Consider the following 10,000-nt stretch of genomic DNA (forward strand, 5'->3'; position numbering starts at 1 on the left):
ATAGGATGGACCGATGACCCTTTCCTTGTATTGTAGCAGTGTCTTGGAATTTAAGCCATGACATAGGATTATGATGTTAAAAGCCTTTATGTACAAGTTTTAATGTGGCGTTGGGGCATACCTTTTAAAAAGAAGTTAACATTAATGTTATTGATTTATGATATATATATCAGTGTTTTACTAAGTATAAACAGTGTTATTAACCTACGTATTTTATATATACACAGTCTTACCCTAAGTTAGTTCTTAAGCTTCATGCAAAGTCTGAATATAGACGCTATGTTAAGTTATCATCTAATGTTAGAATGTTGGAGAACTAATCGAAAGTATCATTATGTACAATATATATGCACCAGACACTGAAAATTTGAAAGGAAATTCATATGAGATGCTCATTACGTTTGTGAAGATTATTGAACTTAATAATTACTTGTGTTTACACATTACTTCCTATTTTGCACCGTTAGTTCATAAACGCCCAGTTCTCTGAGATGCTTTATATTTCGGTTGATTTTGATATCTGTGAAATTGGAGCCTTTTATCGTAGGGCTCATGAGTTTACTGGGCGACCATTTAGACGACAGTCATACATTTCCCTCTGCCAATATATATATATATGTATATATATATATATATATATATATATATATATATATATATATATATATATATATATATATTCTTCCAAATTTAGCGACTATATATATATATATATATATATATATATATATATATATCTTTCTATTATATATATAATATATGTGTGTGTGTGTGTGTGTTTGTGTGTGTGTGTGTGTGTATTCATGTACGATATGTCCATAGTTTCTCCTTCTGAAGATTGTTTTCCTTAACGTTCCTTTACGAAGGTGCTCTCAACTGGTATTTTCGTATCCAATATCATCTCGCCGAGGCAAAGTCATTGTCAGGGATGTAATATTCATACCAAGATCATTTTTTTTCTCAGCAGCCTTTTGTTTGACCAGTTTGAGGTATGGCCTTTATTGTTCTGTTTTAAGATCTTGAGATTTTTGCATATTTTCAACCGTACGGATGGAGGCCTTTTACAGTTCTGTCATACTGACATTGTAAAAAGATTCAAGAACAGCTTTCGCTGACGTGTTAGCTTTGAACATATGGTGATTTGTGATGAAATGAGTTAATTCCAGAATTTCAGAACTGCAGCTCTCAGGTTAAGATGGTCTTCATAGGCTTTTGTACATTTGTACATTTTGGTAATCTTAGTTAGGTCAAATTTGGAGTCCTTTGGAGTCTACATACAAGGTGTACACTTTTAAGCCTCAAAAGTATAACTTTCATTCAGTGCTTGTGCAAGTTTCAAGCAGTTAGAGTAGGTAGATTGAATGTCTGTAATTCAGAGGACGAAAAGTCTTTGGTGTTTAGGTAATTCTCTTTTCAACATGACTTTGCAAGTGTCGTTATAAGTAAAAGTAAGCTTTTATGTACACTTCTTTTTCTAGCAAAGTTGAGAACCATGAGAGTGGATTATTTAATGATACATTATTTAATGACCTTAAGACTGAATATTTTGAAATCGACATCCTTTATGCTTGAAAGAAGATAATGCCGAGTTCTTTTGTAGAGAAACGTAGAACCAGAAGGAAAAACTGATTGCAACAGAAGAAAACTTGGAATGCTTGACAGCTCCTGACATGAGTCATGGACTCTTGATACATTATCCTTGAAAATGAAAGGGAAAGCCGGCCATCAGTATAAAATATTTATCCAGTTGAGTGAGCCAAAGTCTGAATACCCCCGAAAAGGGCTTAAAGTGAGAGAAAAATTTGGCAGGCAAAATCGAACCAAGACAGTCCTCGTATGTGCCATCTAAGTAACGCCCTGGAAAGCGCATACTCTTCGCTTCTTATGCACATTCGTCGTATGTGTCAGAATCCTATGATTCTCGTTGATAGCATCAAATAAGTGGGCGTGTGTGTGTGCACCCGTGTACTGTTGGGGGGGGGGGGGTGGAGGGCGGGGGGGGGGGGGGGGGTGGGGGGGGGGTCGACTGATCACCATTGGGTTACATATCTGGGAGAGCTGCCCTCCTCGCCTTCCACCTCCACCTGCAGGAGGAAACGCCCCTCGTAATGATGGCTGGTTATCGACAAGAAACTCGCACTACGCTTAAAGAGCGGACACTGGGGTCCCCCCCTACCCAAAGACACGAGCGGTGCTAGGCAGGTAGCTGTTCATAATCGGGGTACGGGATTGGAGGATTTACCGGATTGTTACTGTAACTTCTCTCTCTCTCTCTCTCTCTCTCTCTCTCTCTCTCTCTCTCTCTCTCTCTTTTTTTTTTTTTTTTTTTTTTTTTTTTTTTTGAAACCTCAAGATTGAAGGGTCGTCTGGGCGGTTAGGTACGAAACTTGAGAAATCATGTATTGATCGTTACTTCTTCGAAATTTATTTCAAGTTCATTTGAGTCCTTATTGATCGTCAATTTATATTTGTATATTCACATGTCTCTTGTGGATATTTTCCAAGACCCTTGTACAATATTTATGTCATCTTTTTCCCCTTGGCTTTTGGTGCGTTTGCGATTCTTTCCTCTCATGTATGTTTCATTGATTAAATTTTTCTTTGTCTCAACCATGATTCCATTAGCACCGTCCAGGCAATAGAAATAATGGAAGCCATTGCTGAATCAGGATGTGGACAGAAACGTATAAAATTTCCCCGGTAATTAATAAATAATAAAATCAATAATAATAAATAATAATAATAATAATAATAATAATAATAATAATAATAATAGAAAAATTATTCGACGAACACTGGAACGTCTATAAACTGTTTAATATCTGGCGCTTTCTTCATGAATATCATTAAATGTATAATACTATAATATATAGATAATTATAATATATAATATATATATTATTTATTATATTATAATATATTTATATTGTAAGAATAATAATAAAATAATAATAATAAATAATACTAATAATAATAATAATAATAATAATAATACGAATCAGTCAACACTCGAACGGTTACAAACCATTTACTATCGAAATTCTCATTTATAACATTTCCACATATTTTGACACACAACACATCACACACACACACACACACACACACACATATATATATATATATATATATATATATATATATATATATATATATTATATGTATATATATATATATATATATATATATATATATATATATATATAGTATATTACATAAATATATATAAATGGTCAGCGCTGACACCACGATGTCCGTATTTGTTTTGGGTGTTATTGAACCTCAGAGTCAAAAGGCATTTGATCTGGATCTGGCGAAGACTGGAGCCAAATGTAATGGTTATTGGGTAGCTCTTGTTATGATTATGATATCAACTTTATCCTTATTGTTATTGTTGTGGTTTTTGTTATTTTTGTGAGTGTGTTGTCGTTGGTACTGTTATTATTTTATATTCAATTTATCTTATCTAATGGTTATTGTTGTTGGTTTTTTTTTATTCAAGTATCGTTGTTATTGCTATTTGATACTAACTTTATCATCGCTGTTGTTATTGTCGTTTTTCGTTATTGTGTTGTCGCTGGTATGGTTATCATTTGATGTTAACTGTATCATTAATATAATTGTTTATTTTTTGTTATGTTTCATTAATATAATTGTATTTTTTTGTTATTGAGCTGTCGTTGTTGTTGTTATTTGGTACTAACTTTATTATCACGGTTATAGTTGTTGTTATTTTGTTATTGGGTTTTCGTTGGTATTGTTATTATTTGATATTAACTTTATCATCACTGTTATTGTTGTTATTTTTATTATTATGTGTTGTTTTGTTCACTAACTTTATCGTCGCTGTTATTGGTGTTATTTTGTTATTGTGTGGTCGGTGACATTAACATTGTGATAAGTTTATCATCACTGCTATTGCTATTGTTAATTTTGTTGTTTTTTGTTATTGCGTTGTTATTTTTATTGCCATTATGTTGTACTCGCATTCATGGAATCTCCATTGCTACTCAGCCCAGACGCCCAAGGTCTGTCGCAACTAATGTTGCATTACTCTTGCCTTTGGGAACAGGATCATATTGTCAATTAATCGTCAAGAAATGTGACGTCTTGGCGTTTATTCACAGTCATGCAATGCACGATTGCCACTGAGTAAATAAAAGTGGTTTCAAAAATCTTCGTTTGCCTTTGAAATTTACGTGGGAACGAGTTGTCCCAGTGTATTTCACGCAGGTAATTTTATTGAAGGTGAGACCTGCACGGTATTTTTTTTTTTTTTTTTTTTTTTTTTTTTTTTTTTTTTTTTAGGATTTGTTATATATTTTGTATTTCGTATCGTGCTTTTTAATGATTTTTCGTTTTATTTTTTCTTTATGTATTTCCAAACAATGTTGTGTTAATTCGTTTCCATATTCAATATATTATTTAACTTTCAGTCTATTGTGCGCTGACTTTTAGAATTTTTCTGGACAGTACTCACTTAGTTTTTTTGTATCAGTTTTTTTCTCAAATCTTAATCAGAGGCTCCTTGTAAAGTCTCTTAAGGCAAATGCCTCACAATTATTAGTATCTTACTTAAATAGCTACATTACCTTAAGAGGATTATCAATTTTCTGTCATTACACACCAGAGGTTTTTTTTTTGTCTTCTGGTAATCCACCAACACCGTAAGAGTGTCTCATTTTCATTCATTCTATATTGCTGCCTGTTCTCCTTGACATACAAAAACTACGATGACGACTTTATGCCTTTCGTCTCGGAGATAACTGTAAAAGTGATCCTTCTTAGACTGGGGAAGGTTGGAAGAGGCATTTCCTATTCCTGCCCTTGAGAGAGTGTCGTGCTTCGGGGGGAAGTTTAAAGGCGAAATGGTTTAGGCTTGTCTCTCTCTCTCTCTCTCTCTCTCTCTCTCTCTCTCTCTCTCTCTCTCTCTCTCTGTGTTTCTAGATCGTAAATTCCACAACTGTAAAGCTTATATTCTCTCTCTCTCTCTCTCTCTCTCTCTCTCTCTCTCTCTAGATAGTAAATTCCACAACTGTAAAGCTTATATTCTCTCTCTCTCTCTCTCTCTCTCTCTCTCTCTAGATCGTAAATTTCACAACTGTAAAAGCTTATATTTCTCTCTCTCTCTCTCTCTCTCTCTCTCTCTCTCTCTCTCTCTCTCTCGATCGTAAATTCCACAACTGTAAAGCTTATATTCTCTCTCTCTCTCTCTCTCGATCGTAAATTCCACAACTGTAAAGCTTATTCTCTCTCTCTCTCTCTCTCTCTCTCTCTCTCTCTCTCTCTCTCTCTATCTCCTCGCTCTCTCTCTCTCTAGATGGTAAATTTCTGTTTTAATTTTAATCTCTCAATTTTTTTATTTTACATTATTATAGTCTGTCTGTCTGTTTAAGAAAAGATTCGCAAAGATAAATTCTAAAATGGATAAATGGAAGGACTATTCTTGTGTTCCGGAGTCGAGGATCAAACTCGGCGAATGTTTACTCGCGTAATATACTTTTATAACACAATATTTTCGTTAATTAACTTGATCTAAAATGCATTTAACACAGGTACTAAAGAGCTGTAAATAATTGTGTTGATTATTATTATTTTTCACGCCCGGCTCGTTCTTTGAATCTAAATGGGGCACAGAAAACCGTGTCATTTCGCAATATGTAATTGCCTAACGAATCGTAAGATTCCACCGGGGAAATTAGTCAGGTAAACATGTAAAGTGGGAGTTTGCATAAACGCGCAGACGTCGACTTAATTAACTGCATCACTTTACGCAGGTAATAAAACATGCAGCTGAAGGTGCCTGTATTTTGTGTGTGTGTGTGTGTGTGTGTGTGTGGTGTGTGTGCGTGTGTATCCAATCTCTTCCCAACGCGACACGAGCCCTATCGTAATTTACCTAATTCTTTCAGCCTCATTTACTCTCTCTCTCTCTCTCTCTCTCTCTCTCTCTCTCTCTCTCTCTCTCTCTCTCTCTCTCTCTCCCCTTTCCATCTTCGTTTATTACTTTCTTTCTGTATTTTTTTTAAATTTGTTTTTTCGCTATTCATTTGGAGGGACTTGTATAAATGTGTGTGCTTCCCAGCTCTCGTCTTTCGTTGGAAGGAGCTGTAAGGCGTCTAAACTTTGGTCTCTCTCTCTCTCTCTCTCTCTCTCTCTCTCTCTCTCTCTCTCTCTCTCTCTCTCTTGAAAAGGGTACTGAAGCGTTTAAACTTCTCTCTCTCTCTCTCTCTCTCTCTCTCTCTCTCTCTCTCTCTCTCTCTCTCGTTAAGGCTGACTTTATTACGGTAACATATCACCTGTTGGAAAACGCTAGAGTATATACCCTGAATATAATTATCAACTTATACATACTGCCGTCCAGCCAGACACCAACTTTACTCAAAACTAGCCTTTTAAGTATTCATATACAATTTAATAAGGGAACCGTGTTCTTATTTCAGGACGGTACGTAACGCTTTCTTGCATTGCCGTGCTTTTAACGATAGTTAGAAAAAAAAAACCGCAACAAAAATTATGAGCCATTATTATCCCGCATATCACACGCTAAACGTCTGTAGTTCTTTCCTCCCAGTGGTAATAATAATAATAATAATAATAATAATAATAATAATAATATAATAATAATAATAGGTAGTGGACGCTCTTTTAAACGTTTTGCTGAAGGCCATAGCTGTATCTGCGGCATTCAGCTTGTATAGAGAAAAATAGAGAAAACTCTTATAATAATAAATAATAATAATAATATAATAATAATAATAATAATAATAATAATAATAATAATAATAATAATAGACGCAGGCATCCTCCCTCATGCCTCTTACCAATTATGTTTTCTTCTTTACGTAATGGCTATGAGAGAGAAAAAAGGAAAAGAAAAGAAAAAAAAAGGCTGAAGTGTGCTAGTCAAGGACCCGCCATTTATTAACAGTTGTGCTATAACAGCGTCTTCCACTTTCCGGATGAGAGAAGAATATCATCTCTCTTTAAACAGTTCGTCCCGTAAGAGAGAGAGAGAGAGAGAGAGAGAGAGGAGAGAGAGAGAGAGAGAGAGAGAGAGAGAGAGAGAATATAAATGGGATTTTCATTCAGACATCTAAGTGTGCATGTACTATGTATGTATATATATGATATATATTACAAATAAAAAACAATATATATATTATATATATGTATTTATATATATAGATAGATAGATATATGTGGTAATATTATATATATATAGTCTATATATATATATATATAGAGAGAGAGAGAAGAGGAGAGAGAGAGATAGAGAGAAGAGAGCGAGAGAGAGAGATGAGAGAGAGAGAGAGAGACGAGAGAAGGAGAAATGAATGGAGTATGCAATAATGAATTTTATAAAGATATAAATATATAATTAATATACACACATATATATATGTATATATAAATGTTTTCTATTCTATATATTAAATGTATATGTTATATATAATATATATATATTATATATATAAATGTATTATATTCTGTATATATAATTATTATATATATATATATATATATATATTATATATATTATATTTAGGATTAGACTTATAAAATCATCCGGTCAATTGTAATCTTCTCTCTCTCTCTCTCTCTCTCTCTCTCTCTCTCTCTCTCTCTCTCTCTCTCTCTCAATTCAAGATAGTTATTGACCGTATACGTTAAGTTTTTGAAGCGTGAAATTGATCCATCTTCTTTCGAAATGGAATCATCGGTTAGGAGAGAGAGAGAGAGAGAGAGAGAGAGAGAGAGACGAGAGAGAGAGAGAGAGAGAGAGTTTTGAGTTTTTAAACTGTAGAAAACCTACTTTGGAAAAGAAATAATTCTCCGTTTTTATGTACACTTCTTTGGTAACTCGGTTTTTTTTTCTTTTCGTATTACGATTTGAGAGGCTTCGTCATCTCATTTTCTCAGTGTTTGTACTGGACTGACATTTATTCGCGTAGCTGTGTTTATTAGATATGATTTTTCATTGAAATAGTTGTATAACGCCAGTATGTTGTATTAAATTATCGAAACACGTATTTTTCTATCAAGGTTGGTCCCTTAGTCCTGCCACTTGTTAATCCTAAGGCCTGCCAATTGTTTAGCTTTTTACCTTATGTGGTTATTAATGTATATGTTTGCGTTATTATTTCCTCAGATCTACCTAGTTGACTTTTCATCAGCTATCATATATATATATATATATATATATATATATATATATATATGTATATATATGGTATATAGTATATATATATATATATATATATTTTAATTTATTGTTATTTATACATTTTCATATAATGCATTAAGATACAAGTGTCTTTTAATATCCAATTCGCTCTACCTCAGAAAAGAATATGCTTTCATAGGCTATATGTTGACGGAAGGGAATTTATAGTTGATAATAATTTCGTCCTCTCGTGGAATTCGAACCAGCGCAGCAGAGGAGAAATCAGGACTTCAGTCAGTTACCGACTCGGCCAACAAGTACATGAATCACGGGTGATGTGATAGAAAATCATATAAGTATCTATATTATATATATATATATATATATATATGTATATATATATTATATATTATATATATATATATATATATATATATATATATATAATATATATATATATATATGCATTAAGATACAAGTGTCCTTTAATATCCAATTCGCTCTACCTCAGAAAGAATATGCTTTCATAGGCTATATGTTGACTGGAAGGGAATTTTATAGTTGATAATAATTTTTAAAATTTCGTCCTCTCGTGGAACTTCGAACCAGCGCGCCAGGAGGAGAAATTCAGGACTTGCAGTCAGTACTGACTCGGCCAACAAGTTACATGAATCACGGTGATGTGATAGGAAAATCAGTATAATATATATATTATATATATTATATAATATATATATATATATATTATATATATATATATATATTGGGATATATATTTATATATATATCTATATATATAGTATATATATATATATATATTGTATATATATATATGCAAGAAAATTGATCTGCCAAAGTGGTGGTTTTTCTTGCCAAATGTGGTTTTCTTGTTTTTTCTCTTTAAAATAGAAGTTAGATATTAGTGTTTTCCTCTTTAAAATAAAAGTGTGATTGACGCATTTTACCACGTACGAAATTATAAAGAATCATTAAGAGTTTAAACTCTTGAACATGTAATCTTATCTTATTTCATTCAGGTTTTGTTGTCATTTTTATTTGGTTATTTCTTTTTCCTATAAGGAGCAGTTTCCATAACATCCGGGTATATGGTGTTCTTATTTTATTAATTTTTCTTCCTTTGTGGTTTTAGGTTAATTTTTTTATATTAGTAATATCAATAATGTTTTTGTTATTGCTGGTGCTTTTATTATTATTATTATTATTATTATTATTATTATTATTATTATTATTATTATTATTATTATTAAGAATTCTCAGTCTCGTGAAGAACAATCTGTTATAAAAAATCCACAATTGTATAATTAATGTATATTACTATGTTCATATTTCTTTAAAATATAATTGTGGATTTTTATAGCATTATTATTATTATTATTATTATTATTAATTATTATTATTATTATTATTATTATCGATATTGTGTCATTACGTAAAAGCCCATGACATTGGCAAGGGTTGCATGACATTGTTTTTCCGACAACTTAATTTTAGGGTCTCCACTAATGGCACACCGAAGATTCCCCCCAATTATCCAGATACCTTGTGGGTGTTATTGTGAGTCACAGAGGAATCATTCCAGATCGACGTAAAAATGATTCGTAAAAATGTCTGGATTGGCTTTTGGTATTTCATTATTTCATCATGAATGTTTTCCGGTATTATCCGTATGATGCGTTTGTGTGGTTTGGCTTATTCACTTCACCCGTTGCTCTTAGGGAGGTATTTTCCTCCGTTGTTTACTTATGATTTATTCATTCACCACTTGCCCTCGTATTGTTTCTCCATTTTCGGTTTTTCGTTGTGGCTTATTAT

The 10,000-nt window shown here is 32.6% G+C and overlaps 2 protein-coding genes across 8 annotated transcripts in view; one reads left to right on the forward strand and one right to left on the reverse strand.

The window, feature by feature from the left end:
• LOC135216090 (mucin-2-like) overlaps positions 1–10,000 on the reverse strand; it is a gene marked incomplete at its 3' end in the record, with an annotated part of 203,009 nt that overhangs the window by 77,500 nt on the left and 115,509 nt on the right.
• LOC135216094 (DNA oxidative demethylase ALKBH2-like) overlaps positions 1–10,000 on the forward strand; it is a 584,266-nt gene that overhangs the window by 16,483 nt on the left and 557,783 nt on the right.

Source organism: Macrobrachium nipponense, chromosome 6 (assembly GCF_015104395.2).
Source record: "Macrobrachium nipponense isolate FS-2020 chromosome 6, ASM1510439v2, whole genome shotgun sequence".
NCBI classification, from domain to species: domain Eukaryota; kingdom Metazoa; phylum Arthropoda; class Malacostraca; order Decapoda; family Palaemonidae; genus Macrobrachium; species Macrobrachium nipponense.